At 37.3% G+C, this 15,556-nt stretch overlaps 1 pseudogene; it reads right to left on the reverse strand.

Annotated features, from left to right (window-relative positions):
- LOC781441 (UDP-glucuronosyltransferase 2B17-like) overlaps positions 1 to 11,113 on the reverse strand; it is a 28,934-nt pseudogene extending 17,821 nt beyond the window's left edge.
- Between the last annotated feature and the right edge of the window lie 4,443 nt (positions 11,114 to 15,556).

A 15,556-nucleotide genomic window follows, 5' to 3' on the forward strand; every position in this document is an offset into this window, starting at 1 on the left:
AGGAAAAAATACTGAAGTGCATTCACAAAGGTTTTGGAAAAAATACCATGAGTTTAACAGTACACACACACACACACACACACATCAGAAGGAATCCCTCCAGTGTAGATACTGGTGAGACTGCTTAAAACTTCAAATACTATTTTAATATTTTCTTCTGTTTTTGATTTCTGAGGCAAATTTCTTTGGCCAAAAGTTCACTAAAAAAATTAAGTCATGGTAGCCAATAGTTATGAATCACTATGTTTCTGGCACTGTGTAAGAGCTTCATGTACATGTGATCTGCTGCTAAGTCACTTCAGTCATGTCCAACTCTGTGCGGCCCCATAGACGGCAGCCTATCAGGCTCCCCTGTCCCTGGGACATGTGATCTAAGTCATTCTAATTGTGTCTGATTCTTTGCGACACTACGGACTGTAATCTGCTAGATTCCTCTGCTCATAGGATTCTCCAGGCAAAAATACTAGAGTGAGTTGCCATGCTCTTCTGCAGCAGATCTTCACGACCCAGGGATTAAACCTGAGGTTCTTTACCACTAGCGCCACCTGGGAAGCCCAAGGGCTTTATGTATCTGGTAGATTATTTTTATTCTCAGTAGTTATGGCCTATAAAGTAGACCAAACGTTTCTTCCTTTATTCTCATGCATCCATATTTTATAGGAAAGGTACTATGGCAGAATCTTGTTTTTATATATTTATTACCTAGCATAGTACCATAGTACCATATATTAAAGCACCCGATTCCATCAATTCAGTCACTCAGTTCCATAGTCTTTGAATACTCTCATATATTTCCAATTTTAATATGGCATTATCATACTCTGATTCTTTTAGATATTCCATTGCAATTTACTTTAATAAAATATGAGAGATCACTCCCACATCACCTCAATCTTATGTATCTTTTAATTTGTACTTTATTATAAGTAATTGTTTAACATTCATATTTTTCTGGTTGACCAGTCTATAAGATCCCCAAGGACTACCATTGTGTCTCTCTCTTCTACCCCTCCTTCTTCTGTAAGAGTATAGAATTTGGCATTTGGCAGACAAAGAATACACATTTGTTGAAAAAATATCATTTCTCATGTGTTGGAAGACTTTTTCATAGTGGCTATATCCATATAATCTTGCACTTCTCTCATACTTTTTATGACTTATATATCCCAGAATATTCAGTAATAGTGAAACATGAAACACACAGTAAATGAAAGAATGGTGTGAAGACATTTTATATAGTGTCCATGTCATTTCCTGGAGAAGGCAATGGCACCCCATTCCAGTACTCTTGCCTGGAAAATCCCATGGGAGGAGGAGCCTGATGGGCTGCCATCTATGGGGTCGCACAGAGTCGGACACAACTGAAGCGACTTAGCAGCAGCAGCAGCAGCATGTCATTTCCATAAGACAGTATTTGGGCTGGGAATGGAAAAAACTCTCTTCAGGATCAAAATTTTACCTTATGCAGGGGTTTGGCAGGTTTTCAGTGGAGTCTTCCAACAAAATCAAAATTTGGTAAGACTGATTGGGGAAATTCAAAATCCCAATAGCTTATTATCAACCAAAATCAGTTTTACCCATCAATTCATACAATGTAGTGCATCTTCCTGAAAAAGAAAATAGGTAAAGGAATATATGGTAACTTGTGAATATATATCCATTTTTTCTTAGAAGAGAGACCAATAAAGTTTCAGTTCTGTATTGGCCAAGATGAACAAATAATGCCAGCATTTTACAATTTGAACAAACATATGTAGAGAAAAAAGAGAGGGAAAAACACATGTAAGTGAGAAACTTACATAGCTCATAATATCTTCTTCCCTTGGCACCTTTGAATCTTTCTAGGTTCATGTAACTATTAAAGATTAACTCTTGTATCACATGTTACAAGTTCACTCAGTTCAGTTCAGTTCAGTTCAGTCACTCAGTCGTGTCTGACTCTTTGCGACCCCAAGAATCACAGCACGCCAGGCCTCCCTGTTCATCACCAACTCCCGGAATTCACTCAGACTCATGTCCATCGAGTCAGTGATGCCATCCAGACATCTCATCCTCTGTCGTCCCCTTCTCCTCCTGTTCACTAATAGATTTTAATTCTAAGTCAATTTCCCTCTGTAATTATTTACATATGTGACGAATATTGCAATCTAAATGATCTTGTTTATCACTGTATAGCATTAGATTTGTATCACTTTCATGATATTTGTGCATTTTTACCTAATGTTCTGACCTTTTAAACATTTTTAAACTAACTGAGGATCCCATCTTCCAGGGAGAACCCAGCATTGTGTGATTGCTATGAACCCATTGGCAAGGGAAGCTTCTGGTGCTAATAGGTTAGAGGGAGGATTCTAAAATGGTGCTTGCCAGGGTTGGTGTCAGAATTATGGAATGAGATTCCAAAAATGGCTACCACCAGAGCCATATCCCCAGGTGTAGTCCCAGCTGCACAATGCCTCCCCAGGAGATGCTCCAAGATCAGCAAGTGGTTCTTGCCCAGGTGTCTTTCAAACTACTGATTTCACTGGCACTCAAACTAAGTGAGATTTTGTGTACACCCTTTGAGAACAGTCTTTGTTTACAGTCTCCTGTTTTCTTGAATGTAAGCCCCTCTGGTTTTCAAAGCCAGATATTCTGGGGTATATCTTATGAAAATAGGGAGCTTGATGTGGGGGCTGAAACCCCTGTCTCCTGGAGGAGGACCTCTATGGTTCTGATATTCCTTCTGTTTGTAGGTGACCAACTTCAGGTTATGGGTCCCAGTTAGACTGTATCTCTGCTCCTCCTACTTGTCTTGTGGTGGTGCCTTCTTTATATCTGTAGTTGTGGAAAGTCTTTTCTGCTAGTCTTCAGGTTGTTCTCAAAGATAATTGCTTTGTGAGTAGTTGTATTTTAGTGTGTCCATGGGAGGAGATAAGTCTAGGGTCTTTCTACTTCACCAACTTGATCTCAGTCACATAGATACTGTTTTCTAAAGATTGTTAATGACTTTCCACATTAAATATGGACCAACAGCATGAAGAATTTGCACTTCTCACACTTGTTTCAATCTGGTCTTCAGGTCACCTAGCCAGCCACCAGAGGATCCTGATTACTCATGAGAACTTTTCAGAGGATAGATAAAGGTAAGAAGAGACCCTACAGTGGTTTAAGAAGCCTCCTTAATGATGCAGATCTCACCAGGAATCAATAGCCTCCCCTCCTATAGCTACAGTCTCAACCTTTTCTGTATGTTTTGAAGAAGAAACTTATTGTGGCACTAAATTCTTGAACCATCTGTGATCAAGAAAGTGTATGATGATCGAGATGCACTAAATGAAATGATGGCTTTCACATCCATCTTTATGTTATTTATTTTTCCTGTCCTAAAAGTTTTGAAACATTCTGACTGTATAGATTACTACAATCTAATGGCAATGGAAGGCTACTTGATAACTCCCTAAAAAGGAAAAAAGGATGGGCAGCTAAGGAACTATCTTATGATTCAGTCTGTCAAGTGTGTTCCTCTGTCTAAGTTTGTGTCTTTGGTCTCCAGAAAAATTATAAATATTGGAAAAACTAAAAATAAATATTAAAAAGCACATCAGAATGAGTGATAAGGGAGATTCACCTGCTAAAGACTGATAAAAATATTCCTTTTTAGTATTTATAACTTGGTTAAAGGATCTCCTTTGTTAATTTCTATTCTTAGAATAAATCAGCAATGCTGTGAAGGCTCCTTGTTCAAAGAATGACATAAAAATTCTGGAAAGCCAGGCTAGAAAACCTGCCTTGGTTGCAAAAGTCTATTTGCACCAGTCACTTGCACTTCTGTCCCCGTACTTACCTAAAATTTCTCTAAGCTTTTTTATGGCTTTGGATTATTTGCTTAGTATATATTCACACATACACTCCATTCACAGCCCAGCATCCTATTGTGACTTTTTGCTATTTTTTGCCATGTCTTCCTTCACTTTGCTGTGCATGTGCTTATTATGTTACCTCACTTACAAGCTGCTTTTCTATGACCTATGATTCCTGATTAACATTTATCTTAGAAACTTTAATCTCTGAATTATTTATTTTAGAAACATTGGTCTTTGGATTATTTGCTTAGTCTTTTATTTTAGATAGGCCTAATCATCCTCCCACTTCATTCACCAACCAGCTTTCTACACTGACTGTTTGGCATGTGATGCCCTTTATCACTTCACATTAACTCGCATGACCCTGCTATGGAACCTCGTCTAAGAGTTTATATTCTATGACCTGTGATTCTTGATTAATTTTTAGCAGATTTGTTCCTAGACTTTGGCCTTGGTTCTGTTCTTCAAGCCTCTACCTCCTATCAGTTCAGTTCAGTAGCTCAGTCGTGTCCGACTCTTTGAGACCCCATGAATTGCAGCAGGCCAGGCCTCCCTGTCCATCACCAACTCCCGGAGTTCGCTCAGACTCACGTCCATCGAGTCAGTGATGCCATCCAGCCATCTCATCCTCTGCCATCCCCTTCTCCTCCTGCCCCCAATCCCTACCAGCACCAGAGTCTTTGCCAATGAGTCAACTCTTCACATGAGGTGGCCAAAGTGCTGAAGTCTCAGCTTTAGCATCATTCCTTCCAAAGAAATCCCAGGGCTGATCTCCTTCAGAATGGACTGGTTGGATCTCCTTGCAGTCCAAGGGACTCTCAAGAGTCTTCTCCAACACCACAGTTCAAAAGCATCAATTCTTCGGCACTCAGCTTTCTTCATAGTCCAACTCTCACATCCATACATGACCACTGGAAAAACCATAGCCTTGACTAGACGGACCTTTGTTGGCAAAGTAATGTCTCTGCTTTTGAATATGCTATCTAGGTTGGTCATAACTTTTCTTCCAAGGAATAAGCGTCTTTTAATTTCATGGCTGCAGTCACCATCTGCAGTGATTTTGGAGCCCAGAAAAATAAAGTCTGACACTGTTTCCACTGTTTCCTCATCTATTTCCCATGAAATGATGGGACTGGATGCCATGATCTTCGTTTCATGAAAGTTGAGCTTTAAGCCAACTTTTTCACTCTCCTCTTTCACCTTCATCAAGAGGCTTTTTAGTTCCTCTTCACTTTCTGCCATAAGGGTGGTGTCATCTGCATATCTGAGGTTCTTGATATTTCTCCCAGCAATCTTGATTCCAGCTTGTGCTTCTTCCAGCCCAGCGTTTCTCATGATGTACTCTTCATATAAGTTAAATAAACAGAGTGACAATATACAGCCTTGACATACTGTTTTTCCTATTTGGAACCAGTCTGTTGTTCCATGTCCCATTCTAACTATTGCTTCCTGACCTGCATACAGGTTTCTCAAGAGGCAAGTCAGGTGGTCTGGTATTCCCATCTCTTTCAGACTTTTCCACAGTTTATTGTGATCCACACAGTCAAAGGCTTTGGCATAGTCAATAAAGCAGAAATAGGTGTTTTTCTGGAACTCTCTCGCTTTTTCTATGATCCAGTGGATGTTGGCAATTTGGTCTCTGGTTCTTCTGCCTTTTCTAAAACCAGCTTGAACATCTGGAAGTTCACAGTTCAGGTATTGCTGAAGCCTGGCTTGGAGAATTTGAGCATTACTTTACTAGTGTGTGAGATGAGTGCAATTGTGTGGTAGTTTGAGCATTCTTTGGCATTGCCTTTCTTTGGGATTGGAATGAAAACTGACCTTTTCCAGTCTTGTGGCCACTGCTGAGTTTTCCAAATTTGCTGGCATATTGAGTGCAGCACTTTCACAGCATCATCTTTCAGGATTTGGAATAGCTCAACTGGAATTCCATCACCTCCACTAGCTTTGTTCATAGTGATACTTTCTAAGGCCCACATGACTTCACATTCCAGGATATCTGGCTCTAGGTGAGTGATCACACCATCGTGATTATCTGGGTCATGAAGATCTTTTTTGTACAGTTCTTCTGTGTATTCTTGCCACCTGTTCTTAATATCTTCTGCTTCTGTTAGGTCCATACCATTTCTGTCCTTTATCGAGCCCATCTTTGCATGAAATGTACCCTTTGTATCTCTAATTTTCTTCAAGAGATCTCTAGACTTTCTCACTTTATTGTTTTCCTCTATTTCTTTGCATTGATCGCTAAGGAAGGCTTTCTTATCTCTTCTTGCTATTCTTTTGAACTCTGCATTCAGATGCTTATATCTTTCCTTTTCTCCTTTGCTTTTCACTTCTCTTCCTTTCACAGCTATTTGTAAGGCCTCCCCATTCAATATATATGTAATCTTAATCTTAAATATTGCATATACAATATATATGTAATCTTAAATTATGCTTGTAAATCTTCTTAGCCATTGAGAGCAATAAAGAATTTCTGCCAAGGACGGTTTCCAAAATTTTTACAGTAATTTCCAAACACAAATATATATATATATATATATATATATATATATATATATATATATTTGAGTAAAAGGTAGTGAGGGAACATCTCTCTTGGCAAAGAGAAGTTTGGTTAGTTTAGTGATATGGAGAACGTCTTTTATGAAGACCACCACAATGAAGAGAAACTAATCTTCTCTATTTTGTAGCACACTTGATGCTTACCATAATATTTCTCCAAATCATAGATGGAGTTTTGAAATTAGAGTCTCCTATTTTTCTTTCATATAATGCAATATGCAAAGTGATTACTCTGGGGCCAGACTGCTATGTTTTAATCCCATCTCTGTCACTTCCTCCCCATGAAAACTTGAATAGGTTACCTTACTTAAGTTTCTATATGTATAAAATGAGAATAATATTGCATATGAATAAGATCTCTATGCCTCTATCCTATGAATTAATAAATATGATGGTCTTAGATTTCCTGGAAGAGAGTAAATTCTCAAAAGATATTTACTAATTTCCTTCTGCTCCCCAAATTAGTAAACAACAGCAATGAAGAGGAAGCTCAATAAATATTTGTTGTTGAATGGATACACTCACAGAATCAAGATTAGAAGTCAGATATGAAAAATCTATTGGACTGTCACCCTTTGCTTAATTTTTCAAACTGCAGGTGCTATAGAATCAGAAAGCAAACATCGATAATCAAATATTAACCCCCGATGTTTTTTTATATTCTAATATTAATCCCTGATGTTTTAGATTTCCATAGTCAATTCAGTCACTCAATCCTAACTGACTCTTTGCAATCCCATGGACTGCAGCATGCCAGGTTTCTTCCCTGTCCATCACCAACTCCCAGAGATTCCGCTACCTCATCTCCAAGATTTGGTGATTCCATCCAGTCATCTATCTCATCCTCTGTCATCCCCTTCTCCTCCTACCTTCAATCTTTTCTAGCATTAGGGTTTTTTTCCAATGAGTCAGTTCTTCATATTAGGTGGTCAAAGTACTGGAGCTTCAATTTCAGCATCAGTTCTTCCAATAAATATTCAGGACTGATTTTCTTTAGGATTGACTAGTTCGATCTCTTTGCAGTTCAAGGGACTCTCAAGAGTCTCTCCAGCACCACAGTTCAAGAGCATCAATTCTTTGGTGCTCAACCTTCATTGTGCTCCAACTCTCACATCCGTACACGACTAATGGAAAAATCATAGTTTTGACTACACTGACCTTTGTCAGCACAGTAATGTCTCTGCTTTTTAATATGTCTAGGCTTATTTTAATATGCTGTCTAGGTTTGTAATAGCTTGTCTTCCAAGGAGCATGTGTTTTTTAATTTCATGGAGCAGTCACCATTTTCAATGATTTTGGAGCCCATGAAAATAAAGTCTGAAAAAGGAAATGGCAAACCAGTATTTTTGCCTTGAGAACCTCAGAAACAGCATGAAAAGGCAAAAACATATGACACTGAAAAGTGAACTCCCTAGGTTGGTAGGTGCCCAATATGCTAATGGATAAAGTGGAGTGGAAAAATAACTCCAGAAAGAATGAAGAGCCTGAGCCAAAGTGAAAACAAAACCCAGTTGTGGATGTGACTGCTGATGGAAGTAAAGTCTGATGCTGTAAAGAATATTGCCTAGGAACCTGGAATGTTAGGTCCATGAGTCAAGGTAAATTGGAAGTGGTCAAACAGGTGGTAGCAAGAGTGATCATTGAAATTTTAAGAATCAATGTACTAAAGTGGACCAGAATGAGTGAATTTAATTCATTAGGTGAACATTATATCTATTGTGGGCAAGAATCCCTTAGAAGAAATGGAAAAGCCCTCATAGTCAACGAAAGAGTCCGAAATGCAGTACTTGGATGCAATCTCAAAAACGACAGAATGATCTCTTTGTTTCCAAAGCAAACCATTCAATATCACAGTAATCCAAGAATAGCCCCAACCACTAATGCCAAAGAAGCTGAGTTTGAATGGTTCTATGAAGACCCACTAGACCTTCTAGAAGTAACACCAAAAAAGATGTCCATTTCATTATAGGGAGCTGGAATGAAAAAGTAGGAAGTCAAGAGATACCTGGAGTAACAGGCAAGTTTGACCTTGGAGTACAAAATGAAGCAGGGCAAAGACTAACAGAGTTTTGCCAGAGAACACACTGGTCATAGTAAATACCCTCTTCCAACAACACAAGAGAAGATTCTACATATGGACATCATCAGATGGTCAATACTGAAACAGATTGATTATATTTTTTTTGCAGCCAAAGTTGGAGGCACTCTATACAGTCAGCAAAGACAGGATTGGGAGATGACTGTGGCTCACATTATTAACTCCTTATTGCCAAATTCAGCCTTAAATTGAAGAAAATAGGGGAAAACACTAGACCATTCAGGTGTGACCTAAATCAAATCCCTTACAATTATACAGTGGTAGTGACAAATAGATTCAAGGGATTAGATCTGATAGACAAAGTGCTTGAAGAACCATGGACAGAGGTTCATAACATTGTACAGGAGGCTGAGATCAAAACCATCTCCCAAAAAGAAATGCAAAAAGGCAAAATGGTTGTCTGAGGAGGCCTTACAAATAGCTGAGAAAAGAATAGAAGCTAAAGGCAAATGAAAAAAGGCAAGATATATCCATCTGAATGCTGAGTTCCAAAGAAGAGCAAGGAGGGATAAGAAAGCCTTATTAAGTGATCTATCCCAAGGAATAGAGGAAAGCATTAAATGGGAAAGACTAGAAGTTTACTTAATAAATGACATTTAATCCGTTGAGAGAGAAGGAATAATACTAGATAACTCTCGAAGAAACTCATCCACAACTACACAATTTTTCTTCTTAATAGAGAGACTAGATGATGGAGATGTTAGAGAGATTAAAATAATAGAAGATTTGAATCTAGAGTGAGATGTCAGGAACTTTGATTCTGAAAGCTAAAAGGAACATCTGTTCAGTTCAGTTCAGTCGCTCAGTTGTGTCCGACTCTTTTTGACATAGAAATGTGGTGGATTCATGTTGATGTATGGCAAAACCAGTACAATATTGTAAAGTAATTAACCTCCAATTAAAATAAATTTATATTAAAAATAAATGTTTAATTTTAAAGACAAATAAACACAAAGTTTATACAAAATATCAGATTGCTTTGTGTGTGTGTATATACATATATATATATATATATATATATATATGTATATTTTACTGATCCAGGTTTAAAAAGATATTTCCTCATGGCTAACCTTCATTTGATTTTAAAGATATTTAACGAAGTTTCTTACTATAGCATATTTAAAATGGCTATTACTCTTTGTAACTCTTCCTATTAAGAGGTGGAGGCAATTTCTTCACCCTTTGAATTTGGGTTTGCCTCCTGACCTGTTTTACTAATAGAAGGTAGCAGAAGTCATTTTGTGTGACTTTCAAGTCTAGACCTAAAACTTTCATACAACCTATTCTAGAATTCTGCTACCATCTAAAAAGGTCCAGGGTTTTCTGTTGGACAGGTCACCTGGAGGAAACAATCAAAGTATCCTGCTAATTTGCCAAACCCCAGCCATGTGAGTGACACTTTCTTGGACTGTTCCACCTCTGCCAAGCCTGGTAACTAACAGTAGCATAAAGATTAAGCCCAGGCAAAACCCATTGAAGAGACATTTTCCTAAGCCCAGCCCAAATTTCTGATTCATAGGGTCATGAGCAAACCGCATGGTTTCTCTTTTAAACTGTGAGTTTTAGGATAGTTGCTTTTACAGCAATAAATAAAAGACATTATAATTTATGAAAAGTGCAATGCATACATAGCTTTCAAAATAAATAAGCCTCAAGAATATTAACATATGGGACTATTACTGTCAAATAGAGGAACATTTCCAATGTCACAGAGTTCTAGACTACTTTGCACATTCTCCTGAATAGTTGATACCTTTTGACTAAGAAGTTGTTATATTTCCATTTTGACACTAAACATAAGAAAATACAAATTATACCACCCTAACCCACACAAAGAAGATAAGATTTCTTTTCATCTACTGGAGGGAAAATGTAATAAACCAGGCTTACTTAATACTTCACTGTAAAATTTATCCCACTTCTTCTTGTTAAAAGTCTCAAGTGAAGAGTCAAAATATAGATCATAAACTATATTTGCCACTCTCTCCATAAATATCATTTTGTCACTTATTTAAACTATGATAATAGGTATGTAGGAAGGAGGTCATATAAGCCCTCCACAGAGTTTTTCATATGTATTGCCAGTGGTAAATCGAAGACTGTGGACCAAAGGTAGGGTAGGTAGTTTAGCCAGCAGCACGGCACAAGGAGAAATTGCATCTCTAAGAATAACATCACATCTGGACTCTCTCAGATTTTTCATAAGTTTTTTTGTTTAAAACTGCATCTGCACAGAGCTTTTGAACAGTATCAGAATATTTGTGATATGGTTTTTGCATCTTTAAATCATATACCCACAATGTACTCTCTAGTAATTCATATGCCCATATCTTGATCTATTTCATGAAACACAAATCAGGCTCATTCTTAGTGAAGGATGTAGGATAAGACACAAATTTAAGGGTAGATGGTTTACTGGGATTCACCAGGATGGAAGCTGAAGATGCTAGCACAGTCACTTCATGATCCCTCTGAGCAAGTTCATCCAAAATTGTTTTAAATTGATCCAGTCACTCTATTCCATTGGCTATACCAGAACCTTTTCACAGAAGTCACAGCTGAAATAAAAAGAAAGCACAAGAAAAGCCCATCTCTTAGACATCTTCATAAAATCCAAACCTTCTTCATAAGCTTCCTTAACTTCAGAGGTAGCTCTCCTTTATATCCAGGACAGAATCAATTAAGTAGTTAAAATATAACTGCCACTTGGAAAGGTCACAATGACTATGAGCTAAAGATTCTTTCCAAGAGTCTGCCTTAGCAATTTCTCTGCAAGCTAATCTCCAGTTCAGAGGCTTTGGAAAGCAAATATTTAAAAGCATACATGATTTTGTGCTTCTGTGTACAATAAATCCCAGAATCACTGTAAATGCTCTGGCTCTAGGATAAGAGGAAATTACCTAGGATGTAGGAAATTTGCAGATAAGAAAGCAGCATGTGTCAACACAGATACATTCTGATTTATTTGAGCATTCCAAGCATTTCTTTCTGCATATTTTTACATCTATTTTATTAGCTCCATTTCATTTAGCTCACTTTTGTTCTTTTGAGTGAAGTTATTCCTTCCTTTTTTCCCCTTTATATGAACATGAGCATCCTTTGAGTATAACTTCAGTCAGTTTAGTATAGCTTTAGTCACTTTCCTTTGAGAATATTGCTTCTGAATTATGATCATTTCCTTTTCTGAACATTTGTGTCCTTCCTTCTATTCCTCTAACTTCTTCAGCACTTCCTCAAAACTTACTCTTCGAAAGAATTTCTTCCCTAAGTACCTTCTTCTGAACTTCATTTTGTATCTTACTTTTGTAATTGAGATATACGATATTAAAAAAATCTTACCAGAAATTCCTATCAAATTAGAAGCAGGAAGGGGAAGATGCATGTAATGTAAATAATCTATTGACCTGAAATTAGATGAGAATCTCTCTTAAGAAGGATTTGGATATAGGTTCTAAGCAAAACATTCATTCTGCGAATGATATAAGCTTTGATATCTTGGACACTGAGAAAAGAGATAAAGGAAAAATATAGATTTGAAAATCTAGAAAAGGAAAGGGAAATGGATCTCCGTGTCCATGATGGAGGCATTACTTTTAGTCATGACAATTTTGGTTATGAAGCCTCTTGTAAGTCTCTTTAGAACACAGAACAAATCTCCCTGGGAGAATAAAGAAGTGATATTCACAAAGTGGTGTTGGTGCAGAGAGTACTGACTATTGTTTTGTCAAGTATAAAAGGTATGTACGGGGAATCTAGGTTTAGAGAGCAATGTGAAAAATCATGAAAGCCTGAAGGAACACATTTTCCTCAGAGTATGAGAAGAAATTTACTGTGGTTATATAAATATTTGCTCTGTAAGCTGTGAGGAGCCTTGGAAAGTTTCAAGTCCTGGCGAGATATTTCCTTATTTCATTTCTGAAAATTTCTTATGGCAGGTTGTGAGAATGTAGATATGAGATGAAAGAACCCTACAAAAAGGGGGCTGGCTAATCTGGAAAGTCTTAAAATTTCCAGAGGAGAGGTAATTAGCACTTGAAAGAACGTGAAATTTAAAGTGCTAGTTACTCAGCCATGTCCAACTCTCTGTGACCCCATGGACTGTGGCCCACCAGGCTCCTCTGTCTATGGAATTCTCCAGACAAGAGTACTGGAGTGGCTTGCCATTCCCTCCTCCAGGGAATCTTCCTGACCCAGGGATAAAACCCTGCTTGGAGTCAGTGTTTGGGTTGCAAATCAAATGATTTCTTGTTGAATTATTATTTCTCAGATTGATTTTATTTTAGCTTTCAGTATTTGTGTCTATGAGCTATAACAAGAAGATCATTCCAGTGATCCATTTACAAAATGAGTATTGGGTTATAAGGTGTTCTGTTTCTTATCACCATGTCTCTATAGAAACTGTTAATATAAAGAAATATTTTCCTTCCACGATGGGAAAGACAGAATCATAGAATTTAACTTTGTATTAGTTTACTAGTTCTTTTTTTAAAATTACTGGTGTAACAACTTACTACGCACTCAGAGCTTTAAACTTTACAAATTTACTTCTTAGATCAGAATTCTGATGGACTAAACTCCAGGTGCTGGCACAGCTAAGCATGTCTTTCTGGAGGCTTAGGGGAAGAATCTGTTTCTTTTTCTTTCTCAGATTCAGGAGGCTGCCTGCATTCCCTGGTGCATTTCTCCCGTAGTTCCTGCTTTCCAACCCCTTCCTCCATTCCAAACTCAGCATCAGCAGATTCATTTCTTCTCATCTTGCTATGTTTCTGGTTCTCTGAACCTAGATAAAGTTTTCTGCCTTTAAGAAAATTTGGATATGACTAGATTGGCTAGACCTGGATAATGCAAGCTATTCTCTTCATCTCAAAGTTTTTAATTATAATAGCATCTACAAAGTTCACTAAAATTCACCATGTGTGTTGGCATTTTCACAGTCTGGGGATTAGGGGTTAGATGTCTTTGTTGGTCATTATTCTGCTAACCACAGTCTATCCTCTGGGCCCCAGAGTTTCATATTCATCACATATGTAAAATATATACACCTCATCCTTTAGTTTGTAAAAGTCTCAACACATTACAGTATGATCTCAAAATCCTAAATCTCACCCTTTATATCATCTCAGTCAGGTATGGGAGAAGCTCTGAATATGATCCATTTTAGAGCATAATCCCTTTGAGTCTAAGGAACAAGTTATCTGCTCCCCAAATATAATGATTTCAGATCTAGCATAACACTATAGACACTGTGCTTCAAAGGAGGAGGAAATGGGGATAAAGTGTAACTTCCACCACTCCCTCTGGTTTGAATGATTCACACCTTCAGTGTCTCCAAAGAGTCTTTTGTGTGACTGAATACTCTGATCTTTGATCTTTCTGAAGTATTAGCAAAAAATTTGATAGCCACACACTTGGCTTTTTCTTCAGAGCATTTTTGTTTTGTTTTACAGTCAATCTCTTAATACTAGTTTCCTTAGCAATCTGGACAGACTGAATTTCACAAGTCATCAAGTCCAGGTTACTTTTTGTTTAACACTTCTTTCATCACTTTAATGTCTCTACTGTCACATTTTACTATAAACAGCAAAAGAAATCAGTCAGTATCTTGAAGCTTTGGAAATCTCAGCTAGATGTACAAGCTTGTCACTTACAAATCCTTCATTACATGTAGTCATAGTACACACTTTCTTTAAGCTTTCTGATACTATATGACAAGATTTACCTTTCATCCAGTTTCTAATCATATGCTTTTCATTTCCTTTTGAGCATTCACTGGCAACAAATTTAATGTCAATATTTATATTAACAGCTTGCTTTTTTTGATTTAGGTATTCTCTAAGCCAGTTTATTTATTTATTTATTTTTACTATGATCCTTGTTATGTTTTTTGGAGTACATATTGCAGAGACTTGCTTATATGTCCTGCCCATAAGATATTTCTCAGGCAATTTAATGTCCTTCTATGTTGTGAACTCAATAATATATTGCCAATGGCTTGGGAGTAAGAAAACAATTAATTCTTCTTAGAGAGGCAATATAACTAACATTTTATTATATAGTAGTGGGAAAACCCATTTCCTAGTACATCATAGACAGAAATCATTGACCTGCATCTAATGTGTTTTGTCCCTGAGGGTCTAGTCAGTAGTTGTGATATAGAAATAAAGAAGCCCATAGGAATGACAGAAATAATAATGTTATTATTCAAATAGTCACAAGAAGGAGCATCCATATTATAGTCAGTTTATCATTATTAGAGAAAATGTTAAAATTATCAGGATGTTCTCTTAGGTGATATAATCTTAATTTATAATCTATAAAACATCATCAGTTCAGTTCAGTCGCTCAGTCGTGTCCGACTCTTTGCGACCCCATAAATCGCAGCACGCCAGGCTTCCCTGTCCATCACCAACTCCCGGAGTTCACTCAGACTCACGTCCATCGAGTCAGTGATGCCATCCAGCCGTCTCATACTCTGTCGTCCCCTTCTCCTCTTGCCCCCAATCCCTCCTAACATCAGTTTTTTTCAATGAGTCAACTCTTCGGATGAAGTGGCCAAAGTACTGGAGTTTCAGCTTTAACATCATTCCTTCCAAAGAACACCCAGCACTGATTTCCTTTAGAATGGACTAATTGGATCTCCTTGCAGTTCAAGGGACTCTCAAGAGTCTTCTCCAACACCACAGTTCAAAAGCATAAATTCTTTGGCACTCAGCTTTCTTCACAGTCCAACTCTCACATCCATACATGACCACTGGAAAAACCATAGCCTTGTAAACATCTATAAACATCTAAAAAATCTGTAAAACATCATAAATCTAACTAAAGCCTGATTATGCATCCAAATCCATAGAGTAAAATCCCAGAGAATCTGAAATTACTGGAATATATACATTTTAAAGACAAATTGCTATGTAATACATGCCAGGCCAATTCTAAAATAACATTCTGTGTAGGTTGTTTGGAAGGAATTCAGATCAAGAAAGAACCTGACCTGTAGTTCCAAAAAAAAAAAAATTTTTTTTTGAGAAAATTCAGACCGATCTTA

This window comes from Bos taurus, chromosome 6, assembly GCF_002263795.3.
Source record: "Bos taurus isolate L1 Dominette 01449 registration number 42190680 breed Hereford chromosome 6, ARS-UCD2.0, whole genome shotgun sequence".
In the NCBI taxonomy this organism is placed as follows: domain Eukaryota; kingdom Metazoa; phylum Chordata; class Mammalia; order Artiodactyla; family Bovidae; genus Bos; species Bos taurus.